The sequence below is a fragment of the Eubalaena glacialis genome, chromosome 2, assembly GCF_028564815.1.
Source record: "Eubalaena glacialis isolate mEubGla1 chromosome 2, mEubGla1.1.hap2.+ XY, whole genome shotgun sequence".
Classification (NCBI taxonomy): Eukaryota; Metazoa; Chordata; class Mammalia; order Artiodactyla; family Balaenidae; genus Eubalaena; species Eubalaena glacialis.
The window spans coordinates 118,818,609-118,846,372 of record NC_083717.1 but is presented as its reverse complement, the minus strand read 5'-3'; the positions used below and the strand labels follow the sequence as shown (position 1 = coordinate 118,846,372).

The 27,764-nt window shown below is 41.1% G+C and overlaps 3 non-coding genes across 3 annotated transcripts; all 3 read left to right on the top strand.

Moving 5' to 3' along the window:
• The first annotated feature begins 6,430 nt into the window (after positions 1 to 6,430).
• Positions 6,431 to 6,520, top strand: TRNAY-GUA (transfer RNA tyrosine (anticodon GUA)). The gene is given in 2 exon segments: positions 6,431 to 6,467; positions 6,485 to 6,520. It is a non-coding gene; the product is annotated as a tRNA-Tyr (tRNA).
• A 2,750-nt stretch (positions 6,521 to 9,270) lies between these two features.
• Positions 9,271 to 9,361, top strand: TRNAY-GUA (transfer RNA tyrosine (anticodon GUA)). The gene is given in 2 exon segments: positions 9,271 to 9,307; positions 9,326 to 9,361. It is a non-coding gene; the product is annotated as a tRNA-Tyr (tRNA).
• Positions 9,362 to 11,090: 1,729 nt separating this feature from the next.
• On the top strand, positions 11,091 to 11,180 carry TRNAY-GUA (transfer RNA tyrosine (anticodon GUA)). The gene is given in 2 exon segments: positions 11,091 to 11,127; positions 11,145 to 11,180. It is a non-coding gene; the product is annotated as a tRNA-Tyr (tRNA).
• The last annotated feature ends 16,584 nt before the right edge of the window (positions 11,181 to 27,764 follow it).

Sequence of the window (27,764 nt, the reverse complement as noted above, 5' to 3'; positions counted from 1 at the left end):
GATCAGGATTCGGACCCGTGTCCCCTGCATTGGCAGGTGTATTACTTAACCATTGTGCCACCAGGGAAGCCCCAAAATCGATTTCTGATTGTTCATTGCTAGATACTATATATATATATGTGTGTATATATATATGTGTATATATATATACACACATATATATGGTATATACTCTCTATATATGTATATATAGTATAAACAGTAATATATACAATTAATTTCAATATTAATCTTGTATTCTACAACTTTTCTAGATTCAATTATTTGTTATAGCTTTCTGTAGATTCCATAGGATTTTTACATAGGCTTTCATGTCTTTTTTTCACTTTTCCAATTGAGTTTTATTCCAGAACATTTTAAACCCAGTACATTTCCCCACTGCTAACAGCTCCATCCTCCATCAACCCACATATGAAAGAACTGAAGCTACTGCTCCGCTGTGAGTGTGGTGTCAGCTACAGATTTTCAAGGAATATAGAACGAAGTCCTGGAGCCAGGGCAGCAGTGGTCAGTGACTCAGCCAGCTCCCAGAACAACCTGTGGTCCTGAGTTCGCAGGTGTGTGGTTTCAGTAGTGTCTCTCCCTTCCTGGCCCTGCCACTTTGCTCAGACTGACTGGAAATCCACACAGCACAGGAACAGTGAGAGCGCGGAACCCCACACGTTGTCCTCAGAGGTCCGTGCCCCACCTGCTAGAAGAGTTCTGTCTAGGCCAAAGTCACTCAACCCGAGGGCATGTTCAGGTGTTATCCAGAAGAGTCCAACACTAATCCTTAAAGAAAATACAGCCGTTCTCACTGACCCTGCTACCAAAAGCTCTGCCTCTGTACACCGGTACCGAATCAAATCTCAGAGACAGAGTTCTGGGTGAAGTAGAAAAGGATAGCTTTATCGCCTTGCCAGGCAAAGGGGGACACAGTGGGCTCCTGTCCTCGAAAACTATGTGTCCCAACCCGGGAGGATTTGATGAGAGCTTTATAGCGGTGGTTCAAGGGTGGGGTCTCTGACAAGGTCAGGGGTGAGCAGGGCCTGAGCTCCCTTCATCTCGTCTCAGGTGAAGAAAATCTCCAGTGTTGGTGCAGACGGCTCTGAGACTGGTGCCAGACCCTCCCCCAAGGTTCCCCGCCCCCCAACATTCTCCCCAGTTCCTGGGCAGAAGCTTTGGGAAGAGCGCAATGGCTCTGGGAGCAGCATCTCTGTCTCATCTCTTCTATACGCCGTGTCAAAGGTCAAAGAGAAGCCAGTACTTTTAGACTATGTTGATTAAGACAGCCTCTGACGATTAAATGAACGATTTAGGATCCGCGCAATCATGAACCGGAAAACCTATTCTCAGGTGTCATTTCGGGGATATGTTTGCTCCTAGTACTAAGGCTTTAAGTCCAGAGCTCACTTCAGGTGTGTAGGTGGGAATAAGGGAGTTAGAAGCCCTGAATCATCCTGAGACGTGTGAAAGAACGGGACTGAAAGACAGGAATTTAGAGGGACTGGGGAAGAGCCCTTCTTATATGTGGTTCCTCGTTGTAATCTATAACAACCTTACCTTGTTTTTATTGAAAGTCTAGTGACTGGTAAGATGTAGAGAACACTATCTTTTCCGTGATCGGACAACAGTAGCCAGGCGGCATTTGGCGGCTGCCATCCAAGCATTGAACCCAGCGATGACATTTCTTGGCCGTGTCCCAGGAGGTATCCAGAGAAAGAGCTGCGGGCCAAGCAGGTTTTGACTTGACAGGCAGGACAAGTGAGATTTCCGTAAAGGAATAGAACAGGCTTGTTGGAATATCCTCCTGCACTGCACTTTTTTTTTTTTTTTTTAATGTTGGCTGCACTTGGGAAACTTTACAAAACGTTGATGCTTGGATACCACCCATAGAGATTCTGATGTAATTGGTCTAGGCTGTGGTGTCCACATCGGAATTTTTTAAAGTTCCTGTACAGCCAGGGTTGAGAACTACTGCTTTAGGAATTTAATTATTATTTTGGATGTGATGTGCCAGGTTAAAAACCTGAAGGACCCTGAATGATCTGAAAAATGGCGTCAGCCATTAAACGAAGGTGATCTGTGCATGAGGACAGAATATTCTGTGATAGTAAAAACTGCCTGGTGGGAGGGGACAGCTGCCAGGATCGGAAGCCCCAGTCAGGCCTCTGTGGAGCTGCAGGACTTCTATCACCAAAACGTTTTTCTCGGAGAAATGAGCACGTTGTGTCCTTGGGCTAGGAGGGAGGCCTAGAGACGGAGATCCTTCGGGAGCCCTGGGCAGAGCTTTCCGCGGTGCGTTGACGGTTCCACCAGGAGAGCAGAGTTTGTCAACAGGGAACTTGAGCGCTGTCTTCTGCTCACATCGACATTTCCCCCGCACAAGTTCCGGAGCAACAAGAGGGTGGATTTGTAACGCAGAGATGTCAACGTGGCGACCTGGGCGACCCCTAAGGTCCTAAAACCGTCAAATTCCAACGGCGTGAGCATCTGCTCTCTATGAGAGCAGAAGACATCTCTAGGTGTCTTAGGAATAGAGTATAAAACCATGTGAGAGGCTTCTCCTTCTCTGAAGAAATAATTCAGCAGAGCGACATGTGTGCATTCTTTGATGCCTCAGCTGGTAAAATGGGGGAGGGGGGCGGCGCTGTAGAGCTCCGTTGGCATCTTTAGGTTGTTGGTTAGAATCCAGCTTTAAGTAGGTGCTCAAGCATTTGCAAATGCTCTAAAACGCCATTTGGTAAGTCATGCTCCTTCGAAGATAGGATTTTTGTGGCTTTAATTAGCGTCAGCCTTCGTTTGTCTTTCTAAGAAATTTGTGGTGAGACTGAGAGGAAGCCTAAAAGAATCAAACATAGTAACACCTACAGAAGGCCCACAGCCTAGTGTGTGGCACAGATTCAATTCACTCATTATTCATCCACTAAGTTCTTCCCATTTAAGCACTGGGTGGAAGATGAAAAATTCAGAGCCGATGAGGAAAGTAAGTTTTTGTGATAAGCCTCCGCTGTTCCCTGAACCCTTCCTCCACTTGCTCTTGAGGTATAAAGTTAGGACTTCGAGAACACATTGTATAGAGCACAGCTGAAACGTAAAAGAAAGTAGGTAGTATGGGAAAGAATAGGCAATACCACACAACGCCAAGTAGCGTGGCCAGAGCGGTCTAAGGCACTAGGAATAAGGCTCCAGTCTCTTTGGGTGGGGTGTTCGAATCCTGCCGCTGCTAAGCAACAGCTTTGCCAGTTGCAGACCCAGGTCTAATATGGGAATACTAATCTAGTCCTCGGTTTGGGGCTAAGTGACTTAATGTGCCAGAGTGAGGTTCAGGTCAGACTATTCAAGGCAAGTGGGTTCCTGTTTTCTGGCCAGATAGGGCTTGGGAAAGTTTTGCCAATTAGTAAGTTTTGATAAGTCTTAAAAGATGAAGTTCATCAGGAGGATAGGGTTAGGTAAAAAAGAGAAGTTTTAAGTACAGGTGTAACCCCAGAAGAGGAAGCTGTCATATGCGACAGGAGACTGATAAAAGGGTGGAGAAAACAGGGAGTGGTGTTTGTTTGTTTTTATTTTATTTACATTTTTTCCCTCATAATGGAAACTCACACAAGCTTCATGCGCAGTCTATTAGCAAACTTCAAGAGTTAACTCCTTTGGCAAGAGTGCCGGTGCAGGCCCTTGGGTCTGTACTGTTGCTGGAGTACATCAGTGACCTTCGAATCAGCTCCTCGGGTCCTCAGCTCCCCACTGGTCTGTTTGCTCTGGAACGTTTCTGCCTCCTCACATCCAAGCCCTATTTCTGATCTCCCGATGGAGCTCCTACCCTTCCCTCTGCATCTTTCTCTGCCAGGAAGTGAGAAGGACAGAGAGGGTCTGAGCGAGACTGTCCCGAGATGTGACTCAGCAAAAACGCAATGCCCCGGGGATGATGGAGATGTTTCAATTCTTGCAGACTTGAATCAAGCATCTTTGACAGCTAACTTGGAAAATTAGCTCACTGCCCCTACAGTTTGCTCTCAGAGATCCCGAGAATGTTTTAACCCATAATCTGAACTCCTATTAGACATTTTCACCACTTGAACTGTAAGTAAAGTGTACTTTGATCCTAGCCCATATTTTGGGGGTCCCAGAGAGTAGATGGGTGGAATTTGATGTCCATTGAAACCCAGGTTGAATCAAAGTGTTGCCCCTTTCTTGGTGTGCCTTTGGAGATGTCACCTTTAGTAGGAGAGAGCACCTTTAGACAAGGGAGAGAGCACCTTCAGGAGGTGGTGAAGGAACGAAGATGGCCCATGTCCTTAAAAGAATCACCAAGAGAAGTTTAAAGTTCCTGGCTGAATTCTTGATCTAGGGGTCTGAATATGATCGTCCCTCTTTTGCTTAGAAAAACTCACTTAACAAAATAGCAATCTTTATTTAATGTAAGCATTCAATACGTGCCCTCACCTAGCTGAACTAGAATGAAGAGAAACCTAATGATGCTGAAATGGTCTCAATTTAAATTCATGACAATAATCTCAAGTGCATATGCATAACAATCTTACTATTTTTCTCAATCCCTTCACTTCTACTCTTTCATCCCTTCTCTTGTGTCTTCAAAATAGCAATACCTCAGCATACATTCTCACTCTCAGCTTTCTGTTTCACTAAGAACACAGAAGCATTCACAGGAGAACATCTACAAGGTACCCATTTACAGGCACCTGAGTACTTTTATTCCTCCTATTACTGTGGATGACCTATCCAACATCCTAGCTAAGATCATCCCCTCTAACTGTGCACTAGATGCCATCCTTTATTGCTTACCCAAGAACATTCTTTCCAGCAGTTGTATACACATAAATGAATATACATGGACAAAATCAATTTATTAATTTTTCAGTTAATACTGTTTCTGTTTGGAGGCAGTTTTCTGTAAAAGAAAATTGAGCACAGTGTCAAGAATGTTCTCATATATATGTTCTCACTGCTCCTCTTCCACTATTTTCCCTTCTAATGACAAATTGCATTGGTATAATACATTCTGTTACAATTGGTGAGCCAACTGTACTACTTTATTAATAATTAAATCCAGGGATACGTAAGTTTCATCTTAGCAAAATTTCTTTGATTGCCATTAAAGATTTCTTCAAAACTGGAGAGTAAAAGAAACTTGCAACAAAAGCCCAAGAGAATCTGAGCATACATAATTAAAAACACATCCAGGATAACTATTCCTAAACTTCTGGACCTCTCCCTTTATTTTCCCACTGGCTTCTCTCAGCCTGCACTTCAGATAATATCTATTGCCCTATACACTGCTCTCATTGCACCCAGAAAGTGTTAGTTCCACCTAAAAGAGCAATGACTGCTGAAACTAGGTGAATCAGGAACAAATACACTGCAAATTCTGACATAGAGATACAGAAATAGAAATATAGAGAGACAGAAAAAAAAAAAGAGACAAAAAGCAAGAGAAAGAGACATAGAAAGAAACAAAGAAGGAAACAGTGAAAAAAAGTTTCAGAGAAAAATCAGACCAAAAAATCAAAAAAGAGAGCCAGACACCCTGAGAGATAGAAAGAAAGTGAGAAACAGATATACAAGAAGGGGAAAAGTTTGAGAGAAAAACACAGGCTTAGGGATCAGAAATACACCTGGTAGCAGGAAGGAGGTGGGGAAAACAAAGGAGGCTGAAGGAAGGGAACTGAAGGGTGCAGGGAGTGGAAGATGGATGCTGGAGAAACAGATACTGAAAAAAATTCTGCTCTGTGGGCAGAAAAGGGGATCCAAGTCCGTAGGCTGGCCGCAGCGGGCCGGGCCGATGGGTACCTATGGGCGTGGCGTCGTCGTCGTCCCCCACCCCCTTCCCTCCACCCCCGGCCCGCCTGGCCCGACATCCCGACATCCCTTCTCCATCACTTCCCAGGAAGCCTCACTGCGCGTAAAAGTAAGACTAGGTCTACGTGGGCACCTCGGTCCCGGTCTTGAGTAAGTGGCGAGGTGAGGGGGGTACAGAACCGGGGGCGAGGGCTGGGGTGGGATGGGGGGAGGTGCTTAGAGGCTGTGCTCCTCCTCAAGGGGTCTTCTGTGACCCTGTGGGCTGCGTTCTTCTGCTCTCCATTCCTCCGCAAGCCCGCCCCCAACCAACCCACGCATCCGTTTGTCCGACGTCCCCTTTCCCCTCACCCTCTTGCTGGCTTTCTGGCCTGGGAAGGGCGTCATCCCGCCACTCCGTGTAGAAAGGGACAGGGCGGGGAGGTAGAGGAAATGAGTCAACAGGTGACTGTCCAGTCCCAGGCATTCTGAAAATTGCCTCCCCAGGATGCCTGACAACCACGGAGCCAGCATATGCACCGCTCCTTGCCTAGGGGCCTTCCAACCAACCAAAAGCATGTTGTACCTGGGGCCATCCAGTGCGTCAGCCTCTGTCGTTTCTGCAAAATGGAAGGACTCAGCACTTACCAGTGTGCACCCTTCGATAGCTCAGCTGGTAGAGCGGAGGACTGTAGACCTGACACATGTGGACATCCTTAGGTCGCTGGTTCGATTCCGGCTCGAAGGAAGTGCCCCTGATGCTTTTGGCCCATCATGACACCCACCACTGCCTAGTGCAGCCTTGCCTCTGCCCTGCAAATTGGCCCTTCCCCTTGCACTACAAGAGCATCCTCATTCTCACAGGAGAAAGCCGACAGAGCCCTTCTGGAGCCACTTGTCCCTTCCCCAAATCCAGAGACACATGCCTCTCAACCAAAAACACCCTTAGCAACCTCTACAGACTACCCCAACCAGCCAGACCCTTCAGCCTCCCAAATCCTTTAAACTTTTATTCACGCACCTCTCCTCGGGGAGAGAAGTGCCCGCTGTGCCACCACTGCTTTGCTCAACGTGGACAGATCCCTGACAAATATGTGGCCACACAGGAGCTGCCCACTGCTGTGAGCCCTGGAGGCCAACCAGCACACGGGCCATTACATGGGTCACGGACAACCAAGGCATTCTTCTTGAAAATCCTCCCACTCAATTTCCCTTTCCTACTCTGCCTAGTCCTAGGATGGTCCATGGCCTCTCTCTTCTGTCTAGCCCAACCACAGTCTCTGTGTATCTCTGTCCATCCCTCTCTCCAACTGTCTCTCTCTCTCTCTTTCTCTCTCCCTCATTCTCGAACTCGTTCTCTCTGTGTCTCTCTTGAATGATCATAAATATATAGACTTAGGGAGACAGAAAACCTTCTTCACCATTTGCTTTATATACTGTGGGACAGGACTGCCACCCTGAGGTTTGCCAAGCCATTGCCAATTGTGCGCCTGCATCAAGAGCCGCTGGCATTGGCAGGAGCAAAAGACACCAGGGCTCTCAGGACAGGGGAGGAGGCTTGAAGTCACGATGAAAACTTCAGAGGCCCCACTCAGGTCTCCTGTCAGTCAGAGAACAAGGCCGAGACCACGGGAAAACTTCAAATTCCTCGAAATTTCACACCTGTTCTTGCTGCCGCAGGAAGGTTTGAGTTCCTTCTGCAAGAGCAACGATTGCTCACACTCTGTACAATTGTGGGAAAAACGCCTGCACCAATTCCCCTGCTACTTCTGATGGAGAGACAGAGAAATAGAGACAGAGATAAAGATAGAGACAGAGAGAGACCGAGGGAGAGCGACTGCAAGGGAGAGGGGGAGATGGGGAGAGGAAGGGAGTTTGTGAGCAAAAGGAAAGGCTGAGACCTGAGAAAGAGACCTGAGAGTAGGAAAAGGCCGGGGTCGGGGGGCAGATAATGGTGGCTGAAGGCAGGGAGCAGAAAGGGCCAGGGAGTGGGGCTTGGTGGCCGGATGTGTGATCCTGGAGGCGCACACCGACTGTCCTCCTGACACAGGCCACTGGCCTGTGCCTTCTGACCAGCTGGCTGAATTAAGTGCTGGGCCCCTGAGGCTACAGCCTTCCACACCCTCCTCCCTCCACCGCCACCGAGCCGGGTTTCAGGGATGGTGCTGGTTGGGGGAGGGTTGTCAGGGCATGTGGGTGCAGAGAGGAAAGCCAAGGAGTGGCCCTTGCTCTTTTCTCTCCTGTGGGAGGGAAACTCCCGAAGGCTGGAGATACAGTTGGAAAGCACTGTCAGAGGAACGGTGATGGGAGTGTGGCTCTCTGCAGGCCCTGGGGCCCAGCCGCTGCCCTCCCCTGACCCTTGCGGCCACGAGCTCCTTTTTGGTTCGGGTTCTGCCTCTGCATCCAGACTGCGTTTCCCGCATATCTTCGTCTCCAGGTCTCCTCTGCAGCAGCAGTCTTCCCTGCTGCCCCACTGCTGACCAAGAGGAGCTGAGCCTGGGGCTGTGGAGTTTCCAGGGTCCAGGGAGCAGTGCCATTGCTTTCCCACAGGAGTCCTTCAGGAGGAACCTACTGTTCTGTGGCCACAAAGATTCCCCAGCCTCGAATGTCACCATATGCAGAGACCAGCGGACAGGGACCAAAGAGAGATACTAAGACTTCCATTGGATGTGCCCATGCCCTCCATCCCCCATGGGAATTGGAGGTTCCCAGGTTTGGGGGAACTAGCTTTGGTGTTTGGGGGATATAACAGGGGAGGGGGGTGTGCCCGTGGTTGGGAGGTGGACTCTGGTGACTTGGACACACCCCGGTGAGCCCTGACACGGCCACCTCCTCCTGTCTGGGGCCTCACAGCGGGCAGGAGGGGACCTCCGCAGACATGGCCCTCATCCTCGCAGGTGCAGACCTGCCGGTCTCCCGATCAGGGGTGGCGACACAGGCATCGGAGGGCAGGTGACTTGGGTGTGGCTTGCCGTACTTCTGTGCGACCTGAGCTGGGTGGGTGAGCGAGTGGTGTCAGGTGGCGGGCACACACCAGATGGGATCTGAAACGTTTGTCAAAGACGCGGAGCGAGGGCAAGAGGTCCGACCTGGACAGCGGTGTGCTCTGCCTGTCCAGGAAGCCCACAGAATCTTGAGCTACTTCAGGGAGCAGCCGCCTCTGCCAGAGTAATCCAGGTCTGTGGGCAGAGAACGCGAGCCAAGTCCCCAGACAGGCCCAGCCCGACGTCCTTTCTCCATCACTTCCCAGGAGCCCTCACTGCGCGGAAAAGTAAAACTAGGTTTAAGTGGGCACCACGGCCCCTGTCTGGAATGAGTGGCGAGCTGAGGGGTGTACAGAGCCGGGAGCGGGGCTTGGGGTGGGATGGAGGGCATGGGGGGAGGCGCTTAGAGGCGATGTTCCTCTTTGAGGAACGGTGAGGCTCCAGTTCCTTGGTCTCCACCGTTTCTGCAAAAAGAAAGGACCCAGTGCTTGTCAGTGGATGTGTGGGTGTGCACCCTTCGATAGCTCAGCTGGTAGAGCGGAGGACTGTAGACTTGATGACGTGTGGACATCCTTAGGTCGCTGGTTCGATTCCGGCTCGAAGGAGGTGCTTTAGTAGTTTTTGCCCCATCATGAGGGCCACGCCCTCTGCCTCTGCCCTGCAAATTGGCCCTTCCGCCTGCACTACAAGAGCATCCTCATGCTCACCAGACAAAGCCAACAAAGCCCTTCCAGAACCACTTACCCCTCCTTCCTGAAATCCACAGATGTATGCCCCTCAGTCCACAACATCCCCTTGCTCCTGCCTTAGCAGAGTGCCCCCACCAGCCAGCCAGTCAACCTCCCAAGCCCTTAACACTTTTATTCTCGCACCTCTCCCCAGGGAGAGCAGCACCCCCTCTGCCACCACCACTTTGCTCAACGTGGACAGATCCGACAAACATGTGGCCATACAGGAGCTGCCCACTGCGAGCCCTGGAGCCCAACAAGCACACGGGCCATCACATGGGTCACGGACAACCAAGGCATTCTTCTTGAAAATCCTCCCACTCAATTTCCCTTTCCTACTTTGCCTAGTCCTAGGATGGTCCATGCCTTCTCTCTTCTGTCTAGCCCAACAACTGCAGTCTCTGTGTATCTCTGTCCATCTCTCTCTCCAACTTCGTCTCTCTCTCTCTCTCTCTCTCCCTCATCCTCGAGAGAGGGAGAGAAGGTTCCCAGGTTTGGGGGAACTAGCTTTGGTGTTTGGGGGATATAACAGGGGAGGGGGGGTGTGCCCGTGGTTGGGAGGTGGACTCTGGTGACTTGGACACACCCTGGTGAGCCCCGACACGGCCACCTCCTCCTGTCTGGGGCCTCACAGCGGGCAGGAGGGGACCTCCGCAGACATGGCCCTCATCCTCGCAGGTGCAGACCTGCCGGTCTCCCGATCAGGGGTGGCGACACAGGCATCGGAGGGCAGGTGACTTGGGTGTGGCTTGCCGTACTTCTGTGCGACCTGAGCTGGGTGGGTGAGCGAGTGGTGTCAGGTGGCGGGCACACACCAGATGGGATCTGAAACGTTTGTCAAAGACGCGGAGCGAGGGCAAGAGGTCCGACCTGGACAGCCTTGTGCTCTGCCTGTCCAGGAAGCCCACAGAATCTTGAGCTACTTCAGGGAGCGGCCGCCTCTGCCAGAGTAATCCGGGTCTGTGGGCAGAGAACGCGAGCCAAGTCCCCAGACGGGCCGCAGCGGGCCAGACGGCTGGGTACCTATGGGGACATCCTTTCTCCCTCACTTCCAGGGAGTCTCACTGCGCGGAAAAGTGAGCCCAGCTCACGGTGGGCAACAGGGTCGGGTCGAGGTTAAATGGCGGGGGTGATGACGCCCCAGCACCAGGGGGCGGGTATGTGATTGGGTGGGGCGGGGGGCGAGCTCAGAAACTCCTCGAGGGCCCTTCAGCGACCGTGCCTGCCTGGTGGTGCATTCTTCTCCCCTGCTTCCCTCCGCAAGCCCGCCCCTACCCGACCCACTCATCCGTGTGGGTTTCACCAACGCCCCCATTCCCTTCACCCTCTTACCGGCTTTCTGGCCACCGAGGGCTGTCGTCCTGGTCTCTCCCTGTAGAAAGAGCCCAGGGGAGAGAAAATGAGTCAACAGGTGGCGGCCCGGGCCCAGGCATTCTGAAAATCGCCTCCCTGGGATGCCTGGCCACCACGGATCCCCAGCGTGTGCACGGCTTCCTGCCAAGGGGCTTCCAATTAACCTAGGGCATATTGCACCCGGGGCCTTCCAGAGCCTTGGCCTCTGTCGTTTCCAGAAAAAACGAAGGACCCAGCACTAGCTAGCGTGCACCCTTCGATAGCTCAGCTGGTAGAGCGGAGGACTGTAGACCTGACACATGTGGATATCCTTAGGTCGCTGGTTCGATTCCGGCTCGAAGGAAGTGCCCTGTTGCTTTTGCCCCGTCACCACCCCCTAGCGCCCAGCCCTGCAAATTGGCCCTTGCAGCAGGTCAGCAGCTGAACTCAGCCAGGAAAACCCTTCCGGAGTCATCTTCACAGCCACCTGTGGGCTGTCGCCAAGGAACACACCTACTTCTTGAAATCCATTGATCCATGCCCTTCAACGCAAAACGGCCCAGCCCCCATTGCTCCTGCTTTAGCGGGCAGCCGCAACTAGCCAGCCCCGACCCCCCACCTCCAAAGCCCTTTATACTTTATTCACCTACAGCTCTTGCTTTTGCTCCTTCTGCCCAGGACAGCGCTGTCTCTATCTGATACCACAGCTTCTCTAATCATGGACAGATCCCTGTCAAACAGGTTGCCCCAGAGGACCTGTTTACTGCAAGCCAAGCCCTGTATGTCTGCAACCACACCGGCCACTAGGCGGGCCACGGATAACCCTGGCATGCATCTGTGAAACTTTTCATGTCATTTTATGTATATGTCTGTTTTCCTCAATGTTTTTTTCTTTTTCTGTTGGTATTTTTTATTTTATCTGAGAACTATAATTTTTAGAAACCCAGCTATGTAGTAAACTCCCATGGTTGCCTTCTTAGCATGGTATTTGTAGGGATTTACCTTTTGAGAATGTATTTGCTAATCTTCACTGCTTTTTAAATGACATTTAAGCCGAAATATGTAGCTGTTTGGTCCCTGTAGTTTAATGGATAATTATTACTCCCAGTGTCTTATTTATGTGGTCTGTCAATCTGATCCCTGGATTTTTTTCTGCTAAGAATCCTCAGGTTTTTTGTATTGTTAATATTTCCCGGCGCTCATGTAGATTTTTGGCTATTTTATGAGCAATGATATCTCCTAGTCTGCTTATATTATTTAGCTCAGACAGGTGATCTATATGAAGACTCTATTGCTCTGTATCCACAAAGAGACCCCAGCCTTGAATGTCACCATATGCAGAAATTAACATAGTGAGACCAGTGATGGAATTGGGCCTTTCTTGGACATCCTGTAATTCTACCTTTTACAACATTATGTATTTACTAAGAATGTGTTCTTAGAATTATGAATGAAGGCGTGTATGCATCAATAAGGGGACTAGTAAGTCCTGCATCCTCTTAGCTCATCAACCCAGGTTGTGTTGGCTCAATAGAATTGCCACTCTTTAGGACTGGTATTCAGGTATGTTTTGTTCACAAACCATTTAATAAGCACCTAATACGTACCATGTATTGTGCTTGTGCCAGGGATGTAGAGGTTAAAATATAGGTCTTGCCCTAAAATATTTCTGACTGTAGGTTACCCAGAGATGGAAGCAGACAGTTATAATACAATGTGCTGAAAACTACAATTGAGGTAGATAGAATATTCCATGTAAATCTAAAATTAAAATCAATCTTAGGAAGTTTTAATTCAGGCTGGGGTGGAGGGCAAAATAGAGAATATGGACGATCTCATGGTAGAGGCAATGCACTGTAGTCAGCTCAGTTTTAGAAGAGGAGTAGTAGATCTGTGATTAGGTGAGCGGAGTGGATCAAAAACAGAAAAGAAACAGAAACCTGAAGAGTGTTGATTTTTTGTGTAACTATATATGGTATCACTAGAGCATACAGAGAAGTCCAGGACTAGTAGGAAATGAAGATACAAATAATTGTGCATGGAATTTTAACTTATCTCATCATACCCCTGATTTCCAGTTGCTGCTCACCCCAGAAGCAAGGGAAAGATTTCTCAACATCCCTTGTGAGTCTTTTTGGAGAAGACACCATGGCTTTTTAATGTGATATGTTTATTATTTTTCCAGAATGACCAGCAGAAAAAAGGTTCATAATGTCCTTGTACTTCCACAATCACCTCCATTGCATCCATTCCCACACCTACTGTCATTTTCTCTGCATATACATTTTGCAACTACCTGGCTTGGATCAGCTGACAGAGAAGGCAGAGACATTGCTGATGCCAGGAGAGAAAAATCTTATGTTGTATAAGGGTTTACCTCCTTTCCAGGTTTGTCAGGAATGGGGAATTGGGAAATTTCCGTTCAGGAGCTCTTGAAATTGTCTTCTCTCTTTCTGAAACCTCAACATCACTTCTGTTTACCACCAAGGTAGCCTTTCTCAGAAAGTCTTGCCTCTATGATGTCTGGATCAATAAAACCCTCTATGCAGGCCATACCCAGTGATAATTAAATAGTTATACATAGGCTATACATGAAAATGTTTACCTTTCAATAGTGAGATTAATTAGAAACCAAAGTGTTTTCACTCTCCTCCATCTCTACACTCATGCTAATACAAGTAATCAAGAAGTATGTGGTCCAAGATGGGTAAAATGACATTTGCATGTAAAATCTATAAGCAAGAAACATAAAACCTGGCTTCAAATGGAACAGTTTTTCAATCAGTAGTGGGTAAGGGAGTGTGGATAAATATCACAGTCTTTTCAAGATGGAGGATGAGAAGTGTAATCCTTTCAAGTCCATCTTTTGCCTGCCAGTCCCATATTGTACACAGACTGAAATGTCTTGGGGCATTTTGTGGCAAAGTCCCTTTATTTAAATATCAGAGCATGCTCAAGCCAAAATCATTAAGTACATTGTAGATAAATAAAACTCTCTAAAAGAGGGGAGGGTGGGGTCCTTGAGGCTGGTAGCCACAAGATACAAGAAGGTGACTCATCTTCCTCAGGATCAGAAGGCACCCCCTTTATTTTTACAAGGCAGAAGAACAGCGTCTGAGAAGCCACACCTGGGATGAAAGGCTAAAAAACAAGCAGTATCTTACTAGGCAATCTCCTTGTTTTCCCATTGTTGCAACTTCACTGTCTCTCACTGTATGCCAGGTAATAGGGCAGGAATCCAAGTCACAAAGAGAGCAAGTGAGTTCCTGCCTCTAGGCCCTCCAGCACGACCCATTCTCAACGGGAGGTCAACACTGCCCTAGAAGACGGGAAGGGCTGCTCTTTTTACTGGTGGCTTTTTCTTCCTATCATCTTAGTATTTTACTAAAAACATTGGAGCCTCAGAAAGGATCACATTTGAAGTAACCAGCTTAATCAGTTCAATGCCCCCCATTCCCACCTCCACCCAAACTCTTTGATTCAGTCAAAATGTGCCGTGTTTCCTGGGTTTACGAACACTGGACGGTAACAAGATGCTCGTTCTGCTTTGATCCCTCTGCCTCCTCTTTTATCAAATTCCTTCTCATTCTCTCTTACTCATTTCAGGATCATCTTTTATCATAATCTTTTCCTAGCTCCTCAAGTCTCAATTTTGTCCTCTTCCTCTTTGTCTCTTTGGTACTCCTTAATTACTTTCACCTTTCTGCCTATCATGCTATGCTGATATTATACTTTAATATCCTCTTTTGGAGTGAGCTCCTTGAAATCTGGGGAAATCTCATATTTATTTTGGTACCAGCAGCACCTTGCTTTTCACAGTACCTTGCACAGGACAGACATCTAGCACATGTTAAATTATTTACTAGCCTGAGGCATTTCACCGTCAGCTCCAGAAAGATGAAGGCTCTGATAAATAATGACACCCTGGAGTAATGACTAAAGACCTGATTTATTGGAAGGTAAAAAAAGGTCCATAATTCCTTCTAAGGTAACAACCAGAGGTGACAGTTTCCATGTAAAGAGTCCAAGGTTTTCTGTGATGAAAAGCAAATGAAGAAGCTTCTGGGAATCACATAGTAAGAAATTCAAACTAACCCTTATCACTGAGGAAATCTGAAAGTTGAAACAATATATGAAAACATCTGCTTCGTGATACTGGAGAGAGAAAAAAGATGACAAGACTTACTCAGTCAAAATATAAGAGAGGTAAAATCCAGAGTGATAATAACTAGAAAATCCACACATATATGAAAATGACTCATTTTATGAAAAAGCCAGTATGAATTTTATAACAAAAGCAGACAAGGATATTAAGAGAAAGATTTATTACAGGTCAATCTCATTCATGAACATGGCTATAAAAATTCTAAACAAAACATTAGCAAATCAAATAAAACATATATAAAAATTATTACATATCTGACAAAATTGGAGCTATTGGATGAAAGTAGCATTGATTTAACATTAGAAAAATCAGTGTACGTCACCATACTAACAGAATAAAGGAAAAAATAAGAAGACTATTTTAATAGATGAAGAAAATTGATTTAATAAAATTCAGTATCTCTCATGATAATGTTATTAATAAACCAGAAGGCAATTTGTTTGATAAAGTGCATTTACAAACAAAAGTCTCATTGTATGTTCATCTAACAATGTGTTTAATGGTGAAATGGTGCTAGGTTTCTGTCTGAGACTGAAACAAGATTAGAATGCCCTTAGTGACCATGCAGGCCTCATGTTGAAGACCCTGGATCTCTAAGCCATTGCTGCAGGCCACGAGACTGTAATATGAGTGAGAAATAAACCTTCACTGTGTAAAGCCCCCCCCCAAAAAAAAGAAAAAAGAAAAAAGAAATCTACAGCTCTATTACTAGAGATAATAGGTTATTTTAATATTAATAATTAATTAATTTAATTTATTAAATTAATTAATTATTATTAAATTATTTAATATTTAAATTTAATAATTAAATTATTTAATATTTAAATTTAGTATTAATAATTAATTTAATTTATTAAATTAATTAATTGTTATTAAATTAATTAATTATTTATTAAATAATTAATTGATTTAATTTAATTATTATTTTAATTTTAATATTTAAATGCAGTATCAAAGGTCAATATCCAAAGATTACTTATATTTCTGTATGCCATCATCAACTAGAATAGTTAGAATATTAAATTTTCAAAAGATTACCTTTATAATAGCATCAAACAATGAAATACCTAGAAACATATCTTTAAAAATGTGCAAAATCTCAAGGCACAAAATATAAAATATTATTGGAGAATTAAAGAAAAGTTACATAAATGTCCATTTATAGACTAAACAACTCAATATTGTAAAAATATCAAACCTCCTCAAAATAACCTATGATCTTAAAAATCTAATCAAAATTCCATAATTGGGCAGGGAAACTTGATAAGACAATTCTAAAGCATATAAGGGCATGCAAAGTGTCAAAATAGCTAATATACTCTTGGAAAGGACAAATAGAGAGGACTTAACCATACCAGGTACCAAGAAACTTTATAAAGACACAACAGTTTAGTTAGGATGGTAATGATATAGGACAGGCAAATATGCCAATCAAACAGTGCAGTCTAGAAATAGACCCAAACTTGGCCACTGATTTGTGACAAAGATTACATTGCAAGGGAGATAACTGTCTTTTCAATAAATAATAATGGATCATTTAGCTACTACAATGGAGGGAAAGGAATCTTGATTCAAAGCACATATTGCATACAACACTGATGAATTATAAATCTAATTGTAAATCTAATTATGAAATGTAAAACAGTAAAACATCTTTAAAAAAACATAAGAGAATACCCTGATGACCTTGAGTTAGGCAAACATTTCTTAAGCAAGACACAAACAAATGTAGAGAGATAAAATTGATAAATTGGGTAACATTAAAATTAAGATCTTCTCATTTTAAAAATCCCATTAAGTGAGTAAAGAGGCCTGCCACAGAGTGGGAGAATGTACTTGTATATCCAACAAAAGATTTACATCCCAAATATATAAAGAATGCCTACAAATTAATAAGAAAAACAACTGACAACCATCTCAAATGCTTTTTCTTTCATCAGTTTTTAAAGCAATGTCATTCCTGCTACTTCAACCATTTTTTCGTTTGTTTGATTTTGTTTTGTTTTTTAATTTTATTGGAGTAGAGTTGATTTACAATGTTGTGTTAGTTTCAGGTGCACAGCAAAGTGCTTCAGTTATACATATACATATATTCATTCTTTTTCAGATTCTTTACCCATATAGGTTATTACAGAATATTGAGTAGAGTTCCCTGTGTTATACAGTAGGTCCCTGTTGGTTGTCTATTTTATATATAATAGTGTGTTACTTCAACTATTTTTTGAGGAGCTTTTATTCCATCTAGGAAAATGAGTTCTCCAAAAACTTAGCAGATAAAATATTTACGTTCCAAAGGTTAAAATTTAAGAAAAATTTAAGCCTTAAAAAATCCTACAGTCTTTATGTGAAATATTTAGATTCTTTAGGAAAATAACTTTTAATATCTGAAGAAAAGGATATTAAAATCAATTATTTTTAAACATAGATGAATGCTCATATAAAAAATGTGTTTTTCTTTATCATCTTCTACTTCAGAGAAACACAAACTATTTCACTATCTTTAATCAACTCTCAAACTACTGGTGTCTAAAAACTTGAAATTACATGAACTGCATTTCTCAACTATCATGGGGCCAAAGGCGTTTAGATTTCACGTATTAAAGAGCTACCTTATAGCTCTCAATGGTTTGAAAAGCCAATAACACATAAGTAAGTGTGTGAAGATAGGTAGTCCTGGCTGCAGGCAGAATCAGAGGCAAATACTAGCAGAAGGAGGGCACCCCAGCTTAGGTCCTCAGTATTTCCACAGATAAAGATAAACCAGAAAAGAACTCTTACTCAAAAATCACCAACACACAGGAACAAAGCAGCAGGAAAAAAATCTTAAACTCAGTAGGCCCTCAGATATTGGAGTTTTCAGCTAAACAACACAAAATCACTAAATAGAAAATGTTCAAAGAAATAAAAGGTAGGGGTCATATAAATAAATGAGCAATACGAAACTATAAAAATGATCATACAGATTTGCAAAAGAAAAAACCTATAGCCTTTAAAATGAAAAATATAACTATTAAAATAAAACTCTCAATGAATGATTTAATTAGTGAATTACACATACCAAGAGAGAATTAGTAAATGTCAATAAACATCTGAAGATGTTACCCAGAATTTAACAGACACAAGGAGATGAAAACTATATAAGAAATAATGTCCTAAAGAAGAAAACAGAATGAAGAAGAGAGGATACTTGAAGGGATGATAGGTGATGAATTCAGAGAACTGATGAGAGTTGAATTCCAAATACAGGAAGCACAATGTTGACCATGCAGGAATTAAAAAAAAAAAAAATTCTAAACATAGATACATTATTGTGAAACTCTAGCATATCAGTGACAAAGAGAAGATTTTATATGCAGCCAGAGTAAAAGACATTACCTACAAAGAGTAACAAGATGATAACTGACTTTCATCAGTATTAATTGAAGACTGAAGACAGTGTTGAGAGGAAATAACTCTTAATTATGTATGCAGAAAGAATATCAAGAATGGGATGAAATAGGCATTTTCTGATAAATAAAAACTGAGAGGGTTAATGACCAACAGATTTTTATTAAAGGAACATCTAAAAGATGTACAGAAAATGAGCCTGGAAAGAGAGACTGAGATACAAGAAGGAAAGATCAACAAAGAAATTGGTAAATATGGGCATAAATATGGTAGATTGAACACATGCATCCATATTTTCTCCCTCCCAAAACTCCACTAAATCTATAGCATGGGAAAGGAAACAAAGCAACAACATTTTGGAAGATAGAAAGCAGATAATTTAGTAGTAACTGGCATGGAAAGACTGATGGAAAAAGATTATTTCTATTCAAGCAGTGAGAAAAAACAACAATCAGCTTGATATATTCCATAGAGTCCCTCTATATTTTTGGAAGTGGGGTGAATGGAAGGCTAAATTAAGAAGAATTGAAAAATATTTAAGAAGCAGTTGAATTCTAGATACTTCTTTACTACCCAGGCTGACTATTGTCCCTCTCCCACTCCAACAGGAGACTGGATGATTTATTTCTGGCACAGGTAAAAGAGAGGGTCTCTTGATTGCCAAAGATAGGAATACTGTACAGAAAGTAGGGGATTAAATAAATGTATATGTACTGGTTGCTGAGTTGCCTACTTAGCTCCCACACGTTCGGCAGCTAGACAGGAAGCTGAAGAATTTTCTTTGTGTTATCTGACAAGTCCAAAATGAAAGATCTGAAGATACTGGCATTGGTGTTTCCTAAAAAACAAGCCAGCCATGTCACCGTAGAGTGAGGTCCAGAATCAAGTACCATCCATGCACTCAGAACTTCCAAACAGCTACTTAGTCTCCCTCTCTTTAATATAAACATTTAACCAAGGATCAGCTAATTGCTGGGGGAAATCATCTAATGTGATTTTATTTGTCTGAAACAAACAGAAAAAGGTAACTTGGAGGAAACAGTGACCACATAGGAAAGATATCATCTTATTTTTCTAAAAAGTGTCATTAATGTTTTCAGTGATAGTATGTTGCAGACATGGGGCAAAAAGTGATGTTGCCAGAAAACCCCAAAACCAAACAAACAAAAAACCCACTCGGGGGGGGCGGGGGAAGGCATAAATCAGGAGCTTGGGATAAACATACGCACACTACTATATATAAGATAGATAACCAACAAGGACCTACTGTATAGCACAGGGAACTCTACTCAGTATTCTGTAATAACCTATATGAGAAAAGAATCTGAAAAAGAATATATGTATATGTATAACTGAATCACTTTGCTATACATCTGAAACTAACACAACATTGTAAATCAACTATACTCCAATAAAATTAAAATATTTAAAAAACCGAAAAACCAAAAAACTCACTCAGAAATAAGAACTCTTAGGAATTAAAAAATACGATAGCAGGAATTTTTAATATATGTCATAATGTAGAGAAAAAGCAAGCTCCCAGAAAGTAAAGCAAATGATTACTAATAGAAAATAGGAAAGAATAGTTAAAAAACATTTGAGGATCAATTTAAAAACTTGTATTTCCAATCAATAAAAGAGAGAGAGAGAGAAAAAATGGAGAAAAATAATTCCTGAAAGTTTGTCAGATTTTAAGGGGATTCGTTTCTTGATGCTGTTGTTTGATGTACAAAGTATATAATTTTGATGAAGTCCAATATACCCACTTTTTTTTTTGATGCTTATATTTTTGGTGTCATATCTGAGAATCTATTGTCAAATCCAAGGTCATGAAAATTTACCCCTATGTTTTCTGTTAACAGTTTTATAGTTTTAACTCTTACATTTGGATCTTTTATCCATTCTGAGTTCATTTTGTATGTGGTGCGGGATGAGTTCAACTCTATTCTTTTGCATGTGAATATCCAATTGTTCTGGCATCATTTGTTGAAAAGACTATTCCTTTCCCATTGAATGGTCTTGGCACTCTTGTTGAAAATCAATTGATCATAGATATATGGGTCCATTTCTGAACTCTCAGTTCTATTTCATTGACCTATATGCCTATCCTTATGTCAATACCACATTATCTTGATTACTGTAGCTTTGTAGAAGATTTTAAAATTGGGAAATGTGAATCCTCCAACTTTATTTTTATTTTTCAATACTGTTTTGGCTACTAGGGCTCTCTTGCAATTCCATAAGAATTTTAGAATCAGCATGTACGTTTCTGCAAAAAATGCAGTTGGGATTTTGGTAAGGATTGCACTGAATCTGTAGATTGCTTTGGTTAGTAATGCCATCTTAATGGTATTAAGTCTTCCAGTTCATGAACATGGGGTGTCTTTCCATTTATTTAAGGCTTCTTTAATTTCTTTGAACAACCTTTTGTAGTTTTTAGTGTACAAGTTCTATATCTCCTTGGTTAAATTTATTTCTAAGTATTTTATTCTTTCTGATGCTATTATAAATGGTGGAATTATTTTCTTAATTTAATTTTTGGATTGTTTATTGTTAATGTATAGAAATACAAATGATTTTTGTATGTTGATCTTGTTTCCAATATTTCTGAATTGATTTGTTTGCTTCAATAGTTTTTTAAAGCGGGTGGATTCTTTAGGATTTTCTAGATATAAAAATCATAAAATCTCCTAGTAGAGACAGTTTTACTTCTTCCTTTCCAATTTGGATGCATTATATTGCACGGTATGGTATGGCATAGTATCACATTGTATCATTTCATTTTGTTTTGTTCCATTTTGCTTTATTCCATTCCGTTCCATTCTATATGCCTGAATTCCCTAGCTAGAACTTCCAGTACAATGTTGAATAGAAGTGGTGAAAGTGGTTGTCCTCTCTTGTTCCTGAATTTAGGGAGAAAGTTTTTAGTATTTCACCATTAAAATTGATATTAGCTGCAGATTTTTCATAGATGTCCTTTATCATATTGAGGAAATTCCCTTCTGTTCCTAGTTTGTTGAGTATTTTCATCGTGAAAGGATATCAAATTTGTCTAATGCTTTTTCTTTATCAGTTGGGATGATCATGTGTTTCCCCCTTATATTTTATTAACATGGCATATTATATTGATTTTCATATGTTGAACCACCCTTGCATTCTTGGGGTACATCCCAGTTGGTTTTAGTGTATAATCCTTTTAGTATGCTGATGGATTAAGTTTACTAGTATTTTGCTGAGGATTTTTGCATTTGCATTCATAAGGTATAGTGGTGTATCATTTTTTTTTCTTATGATGTCTTTGTCTGGATTTGATATGAGGATAACACTGGTCTCATAGAATGAGTTTGGAAGCATTCCCTCCACTACTTATTGGAAGTGTTTGAGAAGAATTGGTGTTAATTTTTATTTAAATGTTCAGTAGAATTCACCAATGAAGCCATCTGATCCTGAATTTTTGTTTGATAGGTTTTTGATTACTGATTTCATCTCTTTATTTACTATATATCTGTTCAGATTTTCTATTCTTTTTTTTGAGAAAGTTTTGATAGTTTATGTGTTTCTAGAAATTTGTTCATTTCATCTACGTTATCTAATTTGTTGGCGTGCAATAGTTCATAGTATTCCTTTGCAATCCATTTTATTTCTGTAAGGTCGGTAGTAACAGCTCCACTTTTAATTCCTGATTTTAGTAATCTGAGTTTTCTTTCTGTTTTTCTTTGTCAGTCAAGCTAAAGATTTGTTACTTTTGTTCATCTTTTCAAAAACCAACATTTGATTTTGTTGATTCTATTTTTTAAAATTCTCTTTTTCATTATCTCTACTCTAATCTTTATTATTTCCTTCCATCTGCTTGCTTGGTGTTTAGTTTGCTCTTCTTTTTTCTTAAAACTTTTCTTAAACTTTTTTCTTCAACCTTAAGATTGAAGGCTAGGTTATTGATTTGAGAGCTTTTTTTAATGTATGCATTTATAGCTTTAAATTTCCTTCTGAACATTGCTTTTGCTGCATCCTGTAAGTTTTGGTATGTTGTGACTTTGTTTTCATTGATCTCTAAGTATTTTCTAACTTCCCTTGTGATAGCTAATTTGATCAATTGGTTGCTTAAAACTGTGTGGTTTGATTTCCACATATTTGTGAATTTTTTCCTTCTGTTACTGATTTGTAGTTTCGTTCCATGGTGATCAGAACAGACATTTGTATAATTTCAATACTTTAATTTTACTGTGACTAGTTTTGTGGCCTAATGTCTATCTTGGAGAATGTTCCATGTGTACTTCTGAGGAATGTGTATTCTGTTGCTGTTGGATAAAATGTCCTATGTATGTCTGTTCGGTCCAGTTAGCTTACAGTGTTGAAGTCCTCTATTTCCTTGTTTATCTTTTGTCTAGCTGTTCTATCCATTATTTAGAGTGGGGTGTTGAAGTCTCCAACTATTATTGTAGGACTGTCCAAATCTTTTTTTTAATTAAAAAAATTAGTTGTTGGTTTTCTTATGAACAAGTTTTAAAAGTTCTTAATATAGTCTAAAGTCCTTTATTAGATATGTGATTTTAATATATTTTTCCCAGGCGATGACTTGTTTATGCATTGTCTTAACAGTATTTGAGAAAGAAAACTTGTAATTTTGATAAAGTTCAATTTATCAATTTTTATTTTATGGACTGTGCTTTTGATTTAGTTTCCATGAAATCTGCCTAAATCAAAGTCACAGAGATTATATCTTATTTTGTATTTTTAGAAGTTTAAAATTTTTAGTTTTACATTTAAGTTTATGATTCATTTTGACAATTTTTATATATGGTCTACGGTGTAAAGTCCATTTTATCACATGAATATCCAAATGTTCTTGCAATATTTGTTGAAAAGACTATACTTTTTCCACTGAATTTTCTTTTCCCCTTATTGAAAATCAAGTTGCCATAAATATGTGGGTCACTTTCTGCACACTCTATTCTGTTTCGTAGATATTTGTCTACCTTTTCACTTAACATTTCTCTCATATATTTTATCTCTTAGTTCTATGTTCTAGAAGATAGTCTTCAGCCAATCCTGAAGTGACTGTTTTCTCTAAGGTCACTTGTCCTATTTTATCCTTCTCTTTCACATTGTGGTTATACTCAAGGTCAGGTGATATATGGGTGTGAGTTAACATGTATGAATTAAGGACTATGGAATAAGTATTTCCTGTTCATATTTTAGATTTGCATTGCATTTCTCTGTTCTTTTTAATTCAATTTTATGTGCTATTTTTTTCTCCTGGAAGTTCCTTTTATATAAAATTTGGTAATGGCACTCTGTCTTGTTTTCCTATGTTGTTATTTACTTACCCTTTTAAAAAATGAAAAGGGAAGAAAACAAGGGAGAGAAAAAGTAATCTTTATTTTAAGGAATTTTGTAATAATGAAAAAGATAGGCTTCTGTACTCAATATATTATTTTAATCCTATCTCCCCATTCTGAACTGTGATTCTGTGTGAATAGATGTGTTTCTATATTGCCTCCACTACTTTTGGATCAAAAAGCAAGTTGTTACTGAGAGGTTTGAATTCCTCTTGGAGTTGAAGTTCATTAGAGTGTTACATTTCCTAGCTCTGAGTAGCCCACATGGTATTTGACATTCCCCAGGGTTTGGCTGGCTAATTTTGTGGAAATGAAGTTGCCATCTTTAGGGAAATATTTCTGACATTCATTAATTTCTAACTGCAGACATCTTGTATTTCTAAAAACTTTGAGTTTTTTAAAACTAGATACCTGATTGTCACTACATATTTCTGAAGCTTTTTCATTATGAAAAATTTCAAACATACTAAAAATAGAATGGTATAATGAATAATGGTGTAACCAACTCATAGTCCCATGAATTTCCAAATCATGGCCAAGCTAATTTTATCTATACATCCACTCATTTTATTTTTGTACATACTTTCTGAAAAAAATTGCATTTACTGCCAGGTGGAAAAGAGGTAAAGCAAATTTAATAAGGGACTTATTTACTTCTCCATGGCAATTTCAGGTGCCTTTGGAAAAGCAGATCAAAAAGAAAGTTCATGAATAATAGCATTTAATATGGCTTTCTAATTTACACTGTATTATAAAAGTGAATTAAAGACATATCCACTCATTTTGTCATTGGATTGTGTCTCTTTCATTTGTCCATCTTTCTACATTTTTATATCTCTTGTCTTCATTCATCTTTTATTTTTAGCAAAATTGGGATTGGAATGAGGACCTTTAATATCAAAAAATTATGAATACCAACTATTGTTGTACCTACCAAGAACTAGATTTTGTGTTATGTTTTATCTACCTCATTGTATATTTGAAAGGGAACGGGGGTTTCCATTTGTGGTGACCTTGGAATCTTGGCCAAATATTTATTTATATATTTATTTATTTATTTATTTATTCAGTCATTCAACAAAGGTCTTTTAAGCATCTTTGTTGGATACTGTGATACACTAATATATGCTAAGATGAACAAGCAATGATTCCTAACCTCAAGCAACTTTGACGTTAGAGGGGAAGACTAAGAGACAAATAATAATTCAAAAGAAGGGGGTGATAAGGGGGTTTACAAAATAATGTTGGAGGTCATGTGCAACTTGATTTACCCTGTCTAGTATTTTCTTGTTAGAGAAGTTTTCAGAAGCTATCATTCACTAAACAGGAATTAATTCCATGTTAAAGTATGTTTGTATATACAGAGACAATATGAAAAAAAAACAAATAAGAAAGTATGGACAGCACCTCAAAAAAATGGTGCAAAATTGGAAAACTGAGCATTAACATGCAAAGAGATGGCCATAAAGTTTTAGTGATCACTGGAAATAGTAATGCTTTTGTCTGGTTCCATTAGTAATACACACAAACACATAATATTTCTATCCTGAAAAATTTCTGAGTGAGAACTAAAGGAATGGAAGGAATGATCAGTAATTTGAGAGGGAAAAAGAATTCTTCTGGAGTGATCTAGAAGTGTTCCCCAGAGGGCAGATGAAGTATTGCCTTAAAAGCTACCTAATTTCATGGAACATAAAAACCTGAAGTGAATCCCAGACACTGGCCAAAGAGAGGAATTCATATAACAGTTTATAGCATTTCTGGAAGGAATCATCACCAAATTTTAGTAATAAAGCATGTTAAACCATCTATTTTCAAAATTATTTTATTGTGGGAAATTACTTTGGACTCAATTTAATTCAATAAAAATTTATTGAGTACCATGTTCTGGGAACTAAGTTGGTATGCAGAGATACAAATACATGATCCCCGCCATCAAGGAACTCACAGACTCTTTTGGGTGAGACAGAGAGGGTGGGGGAGATAGGGATGTCTCTCACTCTCTCTCTCTCTCTGACTGTGGGTTAAAAATGTAATGAGATCATTGTAAAATTTAAAGTGGGTCTAACAAGATGGCATTTTACTAATAAAGCACAAGAGCAAATATTAGGTAAGTGAATGTGATTAGGAATAGAAATATCACAATAAAAATTGTACTAGGGAGCAATCTGTGAATGTATTTTTTTCAGTCTTATTTTATAAATTTCTGTGCCATAAATTTTTTTTTACTCTTCGCTTTAATCTCAGCAGTACTTGGCACAGATAATCTTGGCTTCTTATTTAAATTAGTCTTATTCTTTGATTTCCCTGGGACCACACTTGCCTGATTTTGTCTCTACATTTCCAATTGCTCTTTTTGTGTGTGTGTGCTTTGTTTTATTTTTGTTTTGTTTTGCAGGTGTATCCTCTTTAATAAGGCCATTAAATATTAGCTAAGCTGTCAAGGAAAAAAAGATTATTTCCAGAGATCACAAAATAAGAGGAAGCTGAAAATAAGAATGTGTTCCAAACACATAGAACAGAGCCTGGTACTTAGAAGGTGCCCAAGAAAGTTGACTTTGTACTGTGTCAGTTTATCTAAGCTAGAACTACATTATCGAGAATTTTCTTTTCTGTATGGATCTAAATTTTCTATATGGATATGGTGAAATTTGCAGTGAGATTTGGAAGGTGAAAATGTCACACACAGCAGCCACAGTGTTCTGAAGGTTGGCATAGGATGCCAGGCTCTGTTGCAGCTTGCACTTATTGATGCTGGTCTGCTTGTTCACTTGTTGGCATGGGGCTTCAGTTGGACCCACAACTCCTCTGGCATAAATGAATCTCCTCCTTCAGCTCCTCCAACTCCTAGGCCAAGTACATGGGTATCTCCATAATGAAGGGAGCCAGCTTCTCCTGCAGATCTCCCACATCAACAAGGTTGGAGACAGTGAGAGACAGCTGTAGGTTCCAGTCTGCCCTTTTGATTTCAGTTTGTCTTCGTGGATTTCATGGTGTCGGTTTGCACTGATTCTCCTCACTTCATGCCCATTTCTCCTTCTCAACTGCTCATCCTGCTGAGTTACAGAGATTCAGGCCCAACACTAGATGTAGAGGCAAGAGCCTTACATATAAACTTCTTCATCAATTCCCAGAATTATAATAAACCTCTTATTCTTCATCACTTATAGTGGTTCCTCTTTGGTTGAATCCTAAATGATATAATTTCTTTTGCAATACTAATAAGCTGCAGCATTTCTCCTGTTTCCCATTATTTTGCAAACCCCTTGAAGACAAAGACTGGGTCATACCTGAGTTTGTTTCCATGCCATCTAGAAGAGTACCTGGAAATCTAGAACATAGCAAAGACTCATTACCTTTTTGTTTCTTGAAGGGACAAATGACATAAGGGATGAAAAAGTGTCAAACAGTCATGCTCTATAGTGATTTCCTGGGGACACTTTTGTGTAATTCAAAGGGGGTCACGTTGATAATAGCATACTAAAGGCCCACATTGGCTGAGAAGTACCATAGTTATTGCCCAGAAGGTGAGGAAGACAGTTTAGCAGCTCGAGCTAAGATTGTACAGGTCCTGACTCTACTGGCTGAGCTCCTGAGTGGGCCTTGGAGCAGATAAGTTCAGTAGCTATACACAGTCAAGTCCCTCCTTAAAGATCCTTGTTCCAGGAAAACCATGATTTTGCAAAACTTTGCATATGGATATCTCCCTTGGGTTCCCTTTTTTTTTTTTTAATGCATTGCAGATATAGGAAACATTTCAAGATCTGACAATACAGAAAGGATTTTGGCAGTAAGGACTTTGGCAGGTTTTCCCAGATCCAGACCTTCTCTGTGACCCCTGACATTCCCCAGTCAATGAGGATGAACTGGTAGGTCTCAGCCCCAACAAGCAAGTTCTCAGCTTCCAACAAGTTCCCCATGAGCTATTCTTTAATTTGCTTTTTTTTCAAGTGCTGCAGAATTCCCTCTGTCTTGATTGTAGCCAGTATTTCTGCCTCTTACCATGGTGACGGGAGGAGTAATGCTGCCATTTTCATCTGTGCTGGTAACAAAATCC